We start from the raw sequence: 17031 nt of genomic DNA, 5'->3' as shown, positions 1-17031 counted from the left end.
CTGCTTGGAGCTGGAAGGAGACCCCTAAGACAGCTGTTGTCTGAGGTTCCCTGAAGGAACCTCAAGGATTGGCAATGAAGGGCAGAAACTCCCTTTGTCCCCACCTTCCAGCTTTCCAAGCTCCAAACTGCCACCCCTCCCTGATTTCCCAGGGCTCAGGCACAGATGCCGCCAGCAATTGAGATGCACAAAGGGTTCTTGGGATGTGGTTGAGCCATTTCAAAGCCAGTGTCTTCACCATGGGCCAGCCTCCTTCCTTGGCTGGGGACTTGGAAAGTCTTTTCTACATTTGGGAAATCAATCATACATTGTTTCCCTCCTTTCGGGTTTGGGAGGCTCTGGTCTGTTGGTGTTTGGGTGTTACTGTTCTCCACCCCTGCGCCCCCACCCCATTGCAGAATAGAACTCACCTCCTTAATCTAGGCTCTGCTTCACAGCTCAGACAGATCAGAGTGCCTGCTGTCATGAAAGATCCCCACTCACTCCCTAGCCCCTCCAGCACCTGCTCTTGGCTACATCATGATTCTCTTTCTGCTGCTTGCTGCTATCTGAAGACTGAGTAGCTTTGCAGATTCTGCCAGTCAACTAGTATTTATTGAGTGCCTACTATGTGCCAGGTATTATTCTGGTCAATAAGGACATAACAATGACCAAAAGAAAGATCCCTCCTCTGGACCTCTCTAGTCAACTGTTTGTAGAAATGGAATCCAGGCCTATGCTTTGCACACATGCACATTCCTCAGGGGGACAGCGAGGGGCTAGGGGCCCCACCAGGCGGGGGTGGGTGGGGATCGTGCAGAGTATGCTACAAAGTGATAGCAAGATAAAGGAGAGGAAAGCAAAATGCTATAAATAAAGAGAGTCTGGAGGGAGGCCGCTTCAGCAAGGTAGACCAAATAAGGCCTGGAGTGGAAGGAAGGTGATCTGTCCCCCTGTCCTCCCTCCCCTCATTGTGCCGGCTTTGTCTGTGCTCTGTCACCACCCTGATCAAGTGTCAAGCCAAAACAGGGGCCATTTGCTGTGAACATGCCAGCGGTAGTTCAGAGGAAAAGTTGCTAAAATTACTCCCAGGAATTGTGAGGGAGGGAGACACCGGGGTGAATTAGAAGCAATGTCGGCATGGAGAGAGGGGAATCAGAAAGAAACCCCGGTAGCCACAGGGAAAGAAGAAACCGGGCAGAAGGAGGCAGGGCCCTTGGTGCAGGGGAGGAACGAGGCACTTTTTGTTTGTGCACAGGGGAGAGGGGACTCACCAGGAGTGGAGGCTGACTCTCCCATCCGCCTGCCCCCAGAATCCCTGACCTTGGGGGGACCCTGCCCTGGCTCCACACGAGCCTAGGATTAGGGAGCTGAGCTTTGTGCCTGTCTCAGGTTTCTCTTTACAAACAGCTGCTCCTTTTTGTCATTCTTTTGTCTTCCTGCTGGCTTCAACATCTTTTATTCTTGTGCACCCCTCCCATTCCCTGCTCCAGGTCTCCGCTTTCCGATAGACGTGGGCAGCAGGAGAGATGGAGGGCCCGGGACACGCTTGGGCTGGTCTCATTCGGTTTGGGGTGTTTTGGGCAAGTTGATCCCACCTTCAGGAAGTGTTTGGAGGGACACAGCTCACCAGAAGGGAGGCTTTGTGGGGAGTAGCCAGTCTGGAGGGCCAGAGACCTCAGAAGCATATGGGATGAGCAGCCTGGTGAGCTTTGGAGTCAGTCACAAAAATCCACCTTGAAACCCAGAGATTCCGTTTTCTAGCTGGGTCGCTGTGTCAGTCATATAATTGCCTTGAGCCAGTTTTGACATCTATAACATGGGGATAGTCACATTTCATTTCCAGGACTACTCAGGCCATTAGGATTGCACAAGTAAAGAGTCTACACACAGCAGACACACTGTGGGCTGTTGGGAGCTGTTTGGTTAGGAACACAGAATTGAGGAAGCCAGGCTGCAGACAGGAGGGCCAGATGCCCTGCCATAGGTTTTTTGTCCCCACACCTCCTTCAGCCCCACTAAGTCCACTTGATGGAAGGGATGGTCTGGGCCACAGTGGATCAGAAATCCTGCAGGCCTGTGGTCTGTTCTACCCAGACTGTGACTGCCCTTGGGAACATCATGCTAGGAGGCCAAGGTTCTCAGACTGTCCTAGACTCAGGCCAGACCCACAACCCAGCCCTGAGCTGGGACGGGCATCACTGCTTGACTGCTACCCACTGAGCTTCCCTCATGACAAGCCGGTGTGTGTCCTGGGGCCTACCAGGAGTTAGCCTGGGCCAAGTGGTGACATTGGTCAGGCCACTGGATGGGAGCAGGCTGGGCATTGGTGGCTCACGCCTGTAATCGCAGCACTTTGGAAGGCTGAGGCAGGCAGATCACTTGAGGCCAGGAGTTTGAGACTAGCCTGGCCAACATAGTGAAACCCCATCTCTACAAGAAAAATACAAAAATTAGCTGGGTGTGGAGGTGCATTCCTGTAGTCCCAACTACTCAGGAGACATGAGAATCACTGAAGCATGAGAATCACTTGAATCCAGGAATTGGAGGTTGCAGTGAGCTGAGATCGCACCACTGCACTCCAGTCTGGGCGACAGAGTGAGACTCTGTCTCAAAAAAAATAAAAAACACTTTCAAGATGGGGACTTGACGCTTAGGCTTGAGTGGGGGGAAGGGCTTTAAGAAGCACTGCATATCAGGATATGTTCTAGGCAATGAGAATCACAGCGTGACTAAAGGCATTGAGGGGGAATGGTGTGGTGAGTTCATAAGGACTCAGAGGACACACACCTGGTCAGCTATGCTATGGGGTATCTGGAGACACAGGTGGAAGGAAAAAAAGGTAAGGCCACATTGTTGAAGAGGGGAAAGGGCTATATATGTGTTGAGTGACCACCTGTGCCAGGTGCACAGTGTTTTATACACATAATCTCACACATGCTCACAATTGTGTGTCACTTAAATTGCATTTTATGGAAGAGCAGTGGGGTTCAGAGAGGCTAAGACATTTGCTCAAGGTAAGTAGCAAACGTGGTATTGGGATTCAGACCCAGGTCTGTCTTGCTCAAAGGGCTTTCTACGGACTCTGCCATGTTTCCCGGGAAGCAAAACGGACAATACTCTGGAAGCAATGAGGAATGACTAAAGTTCTAAACCATGGCAGTCATTGTGATGTCTTGAAACCAGAGTTTGACGGGCCTAGCTAGGGTATTATTGGGTGGTTTGCAGAAGAGAGGCTGGAGGCAGGGAGACCCAAGAGGAGGATACAGTAGCCATCAAAGTTGGCAAGAGAGCGAGAGCGAGGCCAGCAGCACGAAGAGGAAAGGTAAGGCTGGAAGGCCTTTCTAAAGGAGGAATAACATACCTTGCTGGCAGCCTGGACATAAGAAATGAGGAAGGGAGAGGCATGACTCCACGATGTTGGCAGGGATGGGGATGATGGCAAAAGGGACACATGGGATAAAGGGGAGTGTTTTGTTTGGAGGAACTGGAAGTAACAGGGGGGCAACCGATGGGAGATGTTTTGCTTTCCTGAAGGAAGCTGGAACTGAGACCAGTGGGCAGAGCTGGAAAAAGAGGGCTGACTACCTCAGGTGATGTAAAAGAAGCCGTGAGGTTGGAGTGGAGAGGAAAGACCTGGGAGATACCCACGACACCGCAATGTGAGAAGGAAGAGAAGCCCACAGAGAAGAGAAGGAGATTCAAAGAGAGTCAAGGAGAATGAGAAATGGGCAGTTTCCTAGAAGCCAAAAGAAGCACTTCAAGAAGAGCAGGTGGCCAGCAATGTCAGATGCCAAAGGAAGGCTGTGTGTCAGGAAGACGGAGAACAGAACTTGGATTATCTTGGAGCAAGCAGCTTGTGTACAGTCACAGGCAAAGCCAGGCCACAGGGAGTTAACACGTAAAAAGCCGAGTGGACAGGAAGTGGAGGCAGTGGGTGTACACCACGCAACTGAGCAGTTTGGCAGTGAAACGAATGAGATTAGACAACAACTCAAGGGAAGAGGGCCAAGTAGCACAGTTTGTTTTTAAGATAGGGCAGTCCAGAATGTGTGAAGAAGGGGTAATAAAAGATGCCCTTGTTTTGTTCACCATTTTCTCTCACACTTTCTGGTGGTTTTCTTATTCTCATCTCTCTTTTTGGAAGCCTGGGGGGTGCTTTGGGAATGCCTGGCGAGTTCGGGCGCCCACCACCAGAAAGTGGGCTTGCAAACGTGAGGCTTAGCTGGCTCCCTCCTCATCTTCAGATATGCATGTAGGAAGCTCAAGGCAGAGCTCAATGCAGCCCTGGCTCTCACTGTTGGATCCACTCACTGGCTTGAGAAGGGTCTCAGCTTCCTGAGTTCCGTCGTATGAAGACTAAAGTGGGGCTGGAGGGCAGGGAGTAGCCTTAGTGAATGATGTGGAAACATAAGTAGTGCTCGGTAGTTCACTGTCTTCTGTTTGTTTTTGCTTCAGTATTTTTACTTTACCTAGAAAGACAATGTTGCTGGTGTGAAGGTACAGGTGCCTCTACTGGCCCCAACCTATAACCCAGCCCCAGGAGAACGTCCTAGTCTCTTAGGGCAGGGCTTTTGCTGGTGCTCTGAGAGGACAGTGGAATGCTGACCCTTCTGGGGTGTTCTGTGCTGTAGTAGGCGTTTGAGAGTGCAGCAGCACTTGCTGGGTGTGCAAGCCCACTTTAGTGCAGAAGCTTAATTCCAGTCCTTTGCTATACATGCCCCAGAGTTCTCCACAAGAATTAGAAACTAAGTAGGCAACAGATACACACATTATGCAGGTACTTCCGGCCTTGGGAGAGGGTGGTAAGTGACTTCCCTGGGTCTGAGACTCACAAAGTCAGATTTGGAACGGAGGGGCCTGGGGAGCTGGTTGCTGCTTTTCCCCAAGGGAACTTTTCCAGGGCAGCTAGCAGTTTGAGTTCCAGACTGCCTCTTGGGTCCACAGATCAGACTGGAGGCTGAGAGCTGGTCAGGCTCCTGGCTGTCTGAAGGGACCAGTGCAGAGGTTTAGTTTCCCTACCTGTAGCAAGGAACGAAGGACCTTTATCAAGTCTGGGAGTTTGCTAGATTAAAAGAGCTAAACTATTCTAAGCAGGAAGATTGGGAAGGAAGCAAGATGGGACAGCAGTTGGTTTGCTGGGAATGGGGAAGAGTCAGGAAAGGGGTCCATGGGGAGGCTGGGAGAGGGGCAGAGGGGGAAATATGCAGAGATACAGCAGAGTAGCGGGGCTGGGGGAGCTGAGGTCTGCCAGTGGGAGCAAAGACAGTGGAGTGACGAGGCCAAGAGTGCAGAAAGGGTGCAGAGCTGTGTGTCTGTGCATGGTGGGGGAGGTGACCTTGCCCAAGGGCAGAGCCTGTGGCTCTGAGAAGCCAGGGCAGGGGGCTCAGGCTCCAGCCTGGCCTTCCCGTGCCTGGGCCCCTTGTCTCTGAGATTACAGCCTTGGCTGCTAAGAGCAGCTCCATGGGGGCGGTGTGACACAAAGCAAAGGGCCCTTTTGTGGTTCTGGGTTCCTAAGAATAGCTTGACTGTGTGTAGGGAAGTTTCTGTGGCCTGCCCGTCCCAGGTCTTGTTCTCAGAGGTGTTCAAATGCCTGGTGTTGGCAGGGCTGATTGCTAGTTGCTGGGGGAGTGGTGGCTGTCGGCCCACCTTAGCCTCTGTTACCTGTGCTTGTCCAGCTCAGCTTTGGGAGAAGGCGCAGGCCCAGGGACAGTGGAGGGGCAGACACAGAGTGGCCCCCAGGTGTTAAGGGAGAGGAGACAAAGCCCACAAGCCTGGAAAACAAATTTGATGCCTGAAAGTGAAGACAGGGAGGGTTCTGGGAAGGGTAGGGGTTGAGGGACAGCAGACAGAAGAGGCCAGCACAGGGATGGACACATGGGAAGGACTTACAGGACACAGAGGAAGAGAGAGAATAGGTGCAGGAGGCCAGAAAGTGGAAAGCAAAAGAATAAGGAATGGGCTGGGGGAAGGTGAGCAGGATGGATGGGTTGACAGAGAAGAGCAGATGGAAGGAGAGATGAGAACAAAGGGGGAAAAGCAGTGGGTGCTTCCACAGAGATTCAGGGGTCGGGGGTGGCGTGACTCTTGTAAGAGGCTGGAAACAAGGCTCTCAAACGCCATTCCTGTGAGATAACAATGCAGTCAAATCCCTCCCTAATCTCCCCTCCTATTATTAGCCCAGCGTCCTCTCAGAGAATAGGCCACAGGTCCCTGGGCTCTGTCCTTTCCCCCATGCCCTTGGCTAGAATTAGATAGACGTGCCTGCATGGTCATCTGCTAACCACGGTCCTCCGGGCTTCTAGGCAATGTCACTGGAGAAGAGCACGGAGAGGTGGCGGGAAGGGGATGGAAGGTCACTGGACACCCTCTGTGGACAAGGCAGCAGCTAGACACAGAGAGGGGTGAAGAGGTGCACCAGGGGCCTTTGTGCTCATAGAGTTTTCAGATCATTAGAATAAATACACAAGCAACATCGTTACCACGTGCAGAATAACTGGAAAGCTAAGGCTGTAGCCAGGGGGATGAGAAAGCGCTGTCATGGAAAGGCAGGGCAGAGAGGGGAGGGTTTCTGGGGAAGGCGAGCTTGGAGGTGGATCTTGAGAGGATGAATCTTGAGGAACCACATCCGCAGCTGCTGACCAACGCTGTGGGCATTTGGAGGAAAGAAGGGAATCAAGGAGACAGTGGCTTCTATGTCTACTTTTCTGGCCCAGCCTCTAGAGGCAAGGTTGTTAAAAGCTTAGTAGCAGCCTCCTGGGTTCTCAAGCACACTGGTATTTATTGCTATTCACTTGAGACTGCTGTTGCTTCTTTGTCCAACGTGTTCCTTTTATGTTTTCCCCTTAGCCTCCCTCTTGCCTCTGGTCTCCCTAAATATTGTTTATCATTTTGATACTTAAAATGGCCAAAAGTTATTATACGTATTTTTATTTTGAGCTCTTTTGACTCTGACAAATCGAAATAAAATAAATACATGATGAATAATGTACCAAAGAGAGTGAGCAGCTGCTGTCCTCTGTTCCTATGAGGGCTCCAATTGCTCTTGCAGGATGAGGTGCATAGATGAGATTCTCTGGATCATATTCAGGGAGAGGGTGGAGGAGGGTGGAGGTAGCTTGCTTTCTCGCTCTCTCTTTTTCTCTCTGTTCCTTCTCGCTCTCAACTTGCTTTTTTCTTCCTCTCTCCCTTCCTCCCTCCTTCTTTCCTTTCTCCCAAATTATAAAAGTAATGCTCATTACTTTAAAAATTCAAACAATAAAATCTTCTATAAAGCAAAAGAAGTGAAGTCCCTTCCACTATTCACAATCCCATCCCCAAAGGTTAATAGTCAGAGTGTATCTATTTGGAACCTTTTATGTATATGTATAAAATGCACGTTGGGCAATTTATTTATTTATTTATTTATTTTGACAGAGTCTCACTCTGTTGCTCAGGCTGGAATGCAGTGGTGCGATCTCTGCTCACTGCAACCTCTGCCTTCCAGGTTCAAGTGATTCTCATGTCTCAGCCTCCCCAGTAGCTGGGATTACAGGTGCACACCACCATGCCCAGCTAATTTTTTAGTAGAGATGGAGTTTCACCATGTTGCCCAGGCTGGTTTTGAACTCCTGAGCTTAGGTGGTCCACCCACCTTGGCCTCCCAAAGTGCTGGCATTACAGGCATGAGCCACTGCCCCAGGTGATTTTTTAAAAAAAATAGAGACAGAATCTCCCTATGTTGCCCAGGCTGGTTTCAAACTCCTGGACTCAAACAATCCTCCTGCCTCAGCCTCCCAAAGTGCTGGAATTACTGGCATGAGTTGCCATGCCCGGCCACATGGGGATATTTTTCAACTGGGATATAAAAAAATAAAATGTGTATATTCAACTAGGGGAAGCTGATTTTTTAAAAAAATGTGTGTAGTTTTTGGAAGTTTCTCAAGTCATGAATGATTCCAGGATCCCTCTTTAAGTGACACATGTGGACAGTTTGACCAGAGTCTTCAGAGGCTACACAGTAATCAGTGCTCAAAAATGAATCAAAGCGAATTTTGAGAAATGAATCAAAGAGGCCAAGGAAGGATAAGTAAGAGGATGGCAACCCCTTTTAACCTCAGCCCTTCTTTGTTCCCGGACATCCTTCTCTCAGGAGAGGTCACTTGGACGAGATCTGTCTGGGGTCAGAAGTGACAGTAGCACATGGTAGACTCTCAGGTCATGGGAGATTATCCTCATGGCAGAGAGGTTATTACCTCTTTCTGCTTGTGAAAAAGACTTTTTTTTTTTCCCACAATGGTAGCAGTGACATAATGATGCCTGATAATTTCTTTTGCAAGGCTGGTTCTGAAATGCCACATTGTTCATGCTCAGAAAAAGGTGGTCATTTCATCTGGTCGTTTTTCTGTTTTGAACTCTGGAACTTATCCTGAAGGTCACATTTGTACCTGTTCTTTGTTGTGGAAGCTCTAAAGTGGCCTTTAGCCAAAAGTCAATCGAAAGTTCTGAGCAAGATCCTAATATAGTTGATGACTCTGATGCAGCCCTTGAGCTGACAGCTGGTGTAGCATGGATGGCTGGATTCCTGATGTGAAAGCATGAGACCAGAAGCATCTGAAATGCCCAACTCTCTACTCTTATTCTGCTCTGTGCTGCTCCGCTTCTCCCCACTGCAGGTCCCACACTAAGCCCATACTAATTTCCCAGTTTCTGCCTTTTCAGAGACCCACCATGTGTCCTGGCCTATCAAAGGGAAAAGGTGGGATGGAAAAAAGGGAAGAAAAATATAAGGTAATTATTATGGCTCCTAACAGAGCTCTGTCAGTGGAATAAGGACCTGAGATATGGAACCATCCTCTCTTGCAAACCGGGAGCATGCATGTGGAGGACCAAGGGTGGGAGGAAGGCTTGAAATCAAGAGAATGGATGGTGAGAAAGGGAAGTGAGGGAGTGGGGTCTACAGCCCCAAAGGTGATCCTCAAGAAGGGCTTGTCTCTCTAGGCAGTGCCAAGAATCCTGGGAGAAAGAATATGAGGAGTGGTCTGGCTCCCAGCCCTTGTGTCCTTCTTCCCTCTCTCGTGCCTCATTACACCTGCAGGGTCAGTCCCGCCCCTGTCCCCAGATGCATGTGAGGACCCAGAAGGAGGACCTGCATGGGCTCTGGCCCACACTTGGAGTCTCAGCATCATCACCCTCACTGCTGTGCCCTAGTTCTGGAAATTCAGCTTCTATCTTGTTCCTAAGACTTGGGCCCCACCCTGTGCTGCAGGCTGGTAACTGAGCTCTGGTTCCCTCTGCCAGAGGCCTTGCCTTGGTAACCCTCTTAGTTTTTCTGGCCCCTATCTACTTCTCAGGGATTAGATTTTTCCCTTAAGCCCTAGCCAAGAAGCTGGGGGCACTGTTTCCTGCTCATAGAAGGAGACAGCATATTTTGATAACTAAAAACATAGATTTTGGAGTCAGACGTAGGTTAAGAAATCCTGGCTCTACCACAAACCAGCTATGTGACCTAAGTGAGTTATTTAACCTCTCTGAGAAAAACATGCAGTATCATGTGCAGTCTTATGACCCAAAATATAATCCATAGACTGGCAGCATCAGCATCAGCGTCAGTGGGAGTTTTTTAGAATTGCAGAAACTTAGGCTCCAGCCTAGATCTATTAAGACATTAGCATTTTAACAAGACCCCAAGGTGATTTCGTGCACATTCAAGTTTGAGAAGCACTAATGTAGAGGAAGGAGTACAGGCTTTGGAACCAAGAAGATCTTGCTCTGAATCCCAGCTCTAAACCTTAGTCTTATCTGTAAAATGTGGATGGCAATAACTACTCCATATACTTATCTTGAGGATTACATATATGACGTTATAGGCACAGGTTCTAACAAACAGTGAATGCTTCCTAAGTGGTGTCTATGACTATCTATTGCCTGCTTGGCTTTCCAAACCTGTTCCAGTGCCCTCTTGTTAGAACATCTTCCTGATTCTGACTGCTTTAATAGACTACCTCCTTTCATCTGCTGCCAGGCTGGTCTGGACATCCTTCCAGCCTCTGCAATGAGAATGTTCTCTGGGATCTGCCCCATCTCACTGGGCCCTGTCTAACTTCAGATCCCAGCTCCTTCCAGGCCGACTCTTCCACTGCAGTTAATGGGAACACAGCTCTTCACACCCCAGGAATTTCATTCCACCAACATGGATTAGCACCAACTTTGTGGCAGGCATATTCTTGACTTTAGGAGCTCACAGAATAATGTTGTTAAAAAGATAAACTGAGGCACATAAGATTTGAAAGACTTTACGTGAGCAAACAGCTATTCATGAATCAGGCAGCTCCAAAGCAGAAGTGGCTGGGGGACTCCACTGAGGGTACACCAGTGGGAGGCTTTTATAGGAGGAACATGGAAGTAAGGCAAAGAAAACATTTGATTAGTTATAGTAATGCAGCGGTCTTATTTGGTCTATGCTGTTGGAAAGTCCCTAGTCACACAATTATAAGTTTGTTGGTTGCTTCTGATTTCTTGAGCTTAAGTTCTTTTTTTCTTTAATATAGGGATTTACAAAAAATAGCCCAAGTTAAATTTCACTTATGTTTGAAGATCAAGGTTAAGATCACTTAGGAGGCCTAACTGGCTTTTCCTGCTCAGGGATTCCTCAGGTCCAGTGTCCATTTCAATGACTTTAACATGTAGAGGGGCAGACAAGCACAGAGGTGGTTACAATATAATGGAACAGGTACTATGATGGAGGAAGTACCAGGTGCTCTGCAGAGCAAAGTCCCAGATGCCATCGGAGCATGAAGCAAGGCCACATGATTTGCACTGGACATCAGGAGAAGGCTCTCTGGAAGAAATACCATTTTAGGTGAGACTTAAAGGATAAATTGGAATATGTATTCGTTTGTTCTAACATTGCTATAAGGAAATCCCAGAGACTGGGTAATTTATAAATAAAAGAAGTTCAATTGGCTCACAGTTCTGTAGGCTGTACAGGAAACACAGTGGCATCTGCTTCTGGGGAGGCCTCAGGAAGCTTCCAATCATGGTGGAAGGTGAAGAGGGAGCAGGCAGGTCACATGGTGAAAACAGGAGCAAGAGAGAGAGAGGGAGGTGATGCACACTTTCAAATGACCAGATCGCACCAGAAGTCACTTGTTACCATGTGGACAGTACCAAGGGAAATGCAGCTAAACCAGCCATAAGAAATCTGCTCCCATGATCCAGTCACCTCTCTCCAGGCCCCACCTTCAACATTGGGATTACATTTCAGTATGAGATTTGGGTGGGGACACAGATCTAAATGATGTCAGAATATGTCAAGAAAGAGCTGGGCAGAGAGGCCAGAATGTCCAAAGCCCTGAGAGAAACTGAAATTGATTCAGAATGGCTAAAGTATGGGAGCAATCAGGGGAATGTGACAAGAGAAGAGCCTAGAAGGCAGGTTCAGCTGCTCGTGAAGTACCTTCTGAACCAAGTTAAGGAAGTTTGGACTTTAACCTACAGGCACTGAGCACTGTTAATATGTTTTAAGAGAGATCATAATACTATCCGATTTTATAGAATAGGTGGCATAATTTGTCATTCTTGGGGAAAGCAATATTTAGTTTCTGATTTATTTGCATGAGAGATTCTAGATTTGTGGTCACAGGTAGAGAACGAAGAAAACTGCCCTGAGAAACTGGGAACTAGAGAAGAGAAAGGGGAAGGGATCCAGGAGAAAAGTACTCAATTACATTTATAGTATTCTGTAGAAATGTCCTGCCTCCTCCCTTCTTTTCCATTCTCTCTAAAAACACTAGGCAAAGCCCCTTTTCATGTCTGGATAATTGCAACAGCACCTTAACTAGTCTTCCAGCTGCTCATTTCACCAGATGGCTAGCAGACTTGATTTTCTAAAGCACTACTTCTTACATAGCTGACATTCATAGAAACTTTAAGGGCTTCCTGTTGTCTTTAAGATGAAGCCTGGACTCCTCTGGCTGACATTTAAGGGCGCTCCATAAACTGACCCAATTGCCCCACCTTATCCCTTTCCAGTCTCCCCACAGGTCTGACTGGTCTACGGACAGCACCCTCACCCCAGGCTGGGCTTTCCCAGGCCCTGACCTTGTCGGGACTTTTTCTGCCTGCCCTTCTAGGCACAGCTTGGTGGCTCTGCTATGAAAACACTTGCCAGTCCCTGAAGTGTTTTCACAGTTCACAGCTACCCCTGAAACACACAAAACAAACTTTGTTGAAACTTTACAAGTACAAAAATGACACCCAAGATCTCCTACCCAATCACATTATTCTCTTTGTTCAGGTCTTTCTAAGAGGTGGGTATATGTGTATAATATATACTTTTTGTATGGTTGTTGTGTGTAGATATATATATATATATACACACACACACACATAATCTTATAAAATACCAACTAGCATTTCATATTTTTGCAATCTTTGATTTTATAAATGGGGTTAATATTGCTAACCTGTGGGTTTGCTGTCAGAATTAGATAACTTAGTACAGTGATATAGTTCTGATATGTGTCCCCACAAATCTCATGTTGAAATGTAATCCGCAATGTTGGAGGTGGGGCCTGGTGGAGGTGCTTAGGTCCTGGGAGTAGATTTCTCATGAATGGTTTAGCTCCATCCCTTTGGTGCTGTCCTCACCATAGTGAGGGTGTTCTCTCAAGATCTGGTTGTTTAAAAGTGTGTGGCACCCTCTCCCTCTCTTGCTCCCGCTCCTGCCATGTGACGTGCCTTCTCCCACTTTGCTTTCTGCCATGAGTAAAAGTTCCTTGAGGCCTCCCCAGAAACTGAGCAGATACTGGTGCTGTGCTTCCTGTAAAGCCTGCACAACTGTGAGCCAATTAAACTTCCTTTCTTTGTAAATTACCCAGTCTTAGGTACTTCTTCATAGCAATACAAGAATGGCCCAATACATACAGAGATTCTCAAACTTGTTCATGCTGCAGAAGCACACAGAAGCTTTGTTAGGACACATTTTCTTGGCTGGGTGCAGTGGCCCATGCCTGTAATCCCTGGAGATTGAGGCAGGCGGATCATTTGAGATCAGGAGTTAGAGACCAGCCTGACCAATGTGGTGAAACCCCATCTCTACTAAAAATACAAAAAAAAAAAAAAATTAGCCAACGTGGTATGCAGTTTCCTAATCCCAGCTACTTAGGAAACTGAAGCAGGAGAATCACTTGAACCTGGGAAGTGGAGGTAGCAGTAAGCCAAGATCATGCCACCGCACTCCAGCCTGGGATGCCTGAATTCGCATACTGGATGCTATTGGTTTGAGGACCACTCTTTGAGAACCACCAAATTAATGCATGTAAAGTGCTCAGAATAGTGCCTGGCATGTTATAAATGCCCAATAAATGGAGCTACAGAGATACTTATTTGCTATTTCTGAGTTAAAATATTAACATTTACTTGTTTGATATTTAGATCGTTTGTAGTTTTAAATAACATTGTTATTGAGATATAATTCATATGCCATAGAAATTACCTTTTTACAATGTATAGCTCGGTAGTTTTTAGCATATTCAGAGTTGTGAGCATCACCACTATCAAATTTTTTAACATTTTCATTACCCCAGCAAAAATGCCATACCTATTAGCAGTTACCCCTCATTCCCACTGATTCCCTGTTTGTAGTTTTTTTAACTTATAAATAATGTATCTCTAAACATAAGTACACACGGCTTCTTCTTCTTTTGAATGATTTCAATAGAAAAATTCTAGGAGATGGATTCCTTAGTCAAAGATTACGAATATGTATATATACAGCCACTCTTTGAATGCATTAATTTACAAACATTCTGGGTTTTTTCCTGCTGTTGCTTTTCATTGTTAGCATATTGCTTATTCTTATGCTGCTTCAGTTTTCTTAAGTTTATGTCACCAGAATATGAGGTCCTTGGGGTTGAGAACTGTAATATTTTCATCTTTGTGTTCCCTAGGGTTGCACTATTGAGTGTGGTAGTCACTAGCCCAACATGGCCGTTGGGTACTTGAAATGTGTCTAGTGCAACAGACATGCTGAATTTTTCATTTAGTTAAAATTTAAAACTAAGGCAGATCAATTTATTTTCAACAATGATTCCAAAGCAATTCATTGAGGAAATGGTGCTGGATACACATATGCAAAAAGATACATTTAGACCACACTCTACACTATACACAGAAATAGACTTATATGTAAGATCTAAAACTTACAATTTTTGGGAGAAAACATAGGAAAAGTCTTTAGTTAAGAAACACGTTCTTAATACAATGCCAAAAGCATAATTCATAAAAGATAAAATTGATAAGTTGGACTTCATCAAAGTTGAAAGATTTTGTGCTTCAAAAGATACCATTAAGAAGATTAAAATTTTAAAAAGAAAATTAAAATCCAAGCCACAAACTGTAAGAAAATACTTGCAAATCATATTTCTAATAAAGGACTTGTGCTAAGAATAGACAAAGAATTATTACAACTCAATAATAAGACCACTGAATTTTAAAATAGGCAAAAGATTTATAGACTTAAAGCCAGCTAATTAGCAAGGTTAAAGAAAGAAAAGATTTATAGACATCTCAACAAAGATATGCAAATGTATAATAAGGACATGAAAATATTGCTCAATATCATCAATCCTTATAGAAATTCTCATTAAAACCTCAATGAGATGCCACTTCACACCCATTAGTGTGACTCTAACAAAAAAGACAGGCAATAATAAGTTGTGGCTAGGATGTGGAGAAACCAAAACCCTCAAACATTGCTGGTGAGAATGTAAAATGGCACAGCTACTTTGGAAAACAGTTTGAATTTTTCTTAAAAGCTTAACATACATGTGCCAAATGATCTAGCCATCCACTTTTAGGTATTTACTCAGTAGAAAAGAAAGTATATATCCACACAAAGACTTATACAAATGTGTTCATAGAAGCATTATTCATTAGAGCCAAAAAATGGAAATAATCCCAATGTTCATCATTTGATGAACAGAAAAACAAAATTCCATACAATGGAATATTATTCAACAATAAAAGGAATGAAGTACTGATACATGTTATTAATGTAACATGGATTAACCTCAAAAACATCTTGATGAAAGAATCCAGATGAAAAGGCCACATATTTTATGATTCCATTTATATGAAAGGTCCAGAAAAGGGAACTCTATCAAGACAGAAGGTAGTGGCTGCCTGAAACTGGTGGTGGAAATGGCAATGGACTGCAAATGGGTGCACGGGATCCTTTTGGAGTGTTGAGAGTGCTCTAAACTAGATTGTGGTGATGCTTACACAAACGTGAATTTTCTTTAAGAATAATTGAATCGTATACTTAAAAAGGGTGAATTTTATGCTATGCAAATTATACCTCAATAAAGCTCTTTAAAAAACTAAAGCAGTGTAAAATATTTTCCTGTAAAACACTCCTTTGTTGTTTTGGTGGGATTGTTTTACTTTAACAATCAACATAAGATATTGTTGTATTGTATAACATATCAAGAATATGTATTGTTTCTAGTGTTATACACAAACATCATCAAACTAGTTGTTGTCAATTGTTTCAATGCTTTTTTCTCACACTAATTTAACATTATAATGTGTTTATTTGAATATTTGATATAGCTAGCACAGTTATAGTGATACCTATGTAAAATCATAATTGGTAAATTGAATTACTCATTATTTTAATTTAATAAATATAACGTTTTCCTAGGTGAAAAATAAGTATGTACAAAATGTTTTAGTTTAAAATGAAGGCATGTTACTCACATAGAATCTAGTGGGAACACTTCTGATTGTGAACACTCCAACATGTAAAGAGATCACTCTCATTCTCAAAGCAAGAAGAAAGCTGAACCGAAAACCTACAACTTTTCTTAGCTCTATCAAAGAATTTTGGTTACAGGACAAACTACCACCTTGAAAACTGGGAAGACAGGTGAATATAGAGAATACAGGTCAGCTTACCTGAAGTAGGAGTTGCTGGAGACAGTAACTGACAGAACACCTAAATGGTAACTTTAATGAATTTCCAGAGGCTGAGTGTGGATTAGCTAGAGAGTTAAAAACTCTTGGGAGCCCAGTCTTAGGGGAGCACCCACATTTAATGAGTTTTACCTCCCACCAGGTTCTATGATGAAGAACAGAGAAAAATATCCTTATGTTTGGCCAGGGGAGGGTAAAGTAACCATTTAGAAATAAAACCAGAGAAAACAAAACAAAACAAAACAAACAAAAAACACAAAAACAAAAACAAACAAAGAAATAAAACCAGAGCTTTCTTCACAACAAAGGTTTACTCAGCAAGGGGAAAGCCTTCGCCAAAGGCTTCTCTTACTTGGGGGAAGCGAGATTATCTAGCTCCATCTCATTCTGGCCTTCTTGTCTCACATATGGGGGGAAAAAAACACCCTGAGAAGCAATTATGAAGGTTACAGTCTCAAGTCACAGGCCCACTAAAATACTGAGCCCTAATCATAGGATTATAGAAAGCTCTCCTACCCCATATCTTGCTACTACATCAACAGGACTCCTGAATAGTGAAGGTGGATTATAGCTGAAATGGCTGCAAGGCTTAGATTCTATTTAAGAAAGAGTTTCTAGGGAAACTTAAAGACAACAGAGGAGACAAACACAAGGACTTTAGAGGAAATTAAAATCTTTTACACCTGCAGCTGCAGCAAACTAAACACAGTCTAACTCATAGCCAGATAAAAATAAAAATAAAACGTCACACAAAATATACCTCAATTCCTATTACCCAGTGCATCATGTCTGCTTTCAGCCAAAAATTACTAGGCATGCTAAAAGGCAAGAAAAAACACAATCCAAAGAGACATAGGAAGCATCAGAACCAGACTCACATATGGCAGAGATTTTGATATTATCTGTTTTAAAATGTACTGAGGATTTTGTTTTAATCGAGTATGGTAAAATGACAAACATGGAGACAACTGTATTGAAAGAAGAGTTTATTACAGTTCTTAAGGGGAGGGGGCAAGTCATGACACACAGGGCCAGATGGAGAAGCATCAGGTTCAGTCAGGAGGGAGACAGAGAGAGAAAAGCATGCACACAGCC

The sequence above is a fragment of the Aotus nancymaae genome, unplaced genomic scaffold, assembly GCF_030222135.1.
Source record: "Aotus nancymaae isolate 86718 unplaced genomic scaffold, 86718_ANA_hifiasm-v0.15.2.pri h1tg000011l, whole genome shotgun sequence".
NCBI lineage: Eukaryota > Metazoa > Chordata > Mammalia > Primates > Aotidae > Aotus > Aotus nancymaae.
Note: the sequence above shows the minus strand (reverse complement) of the source record.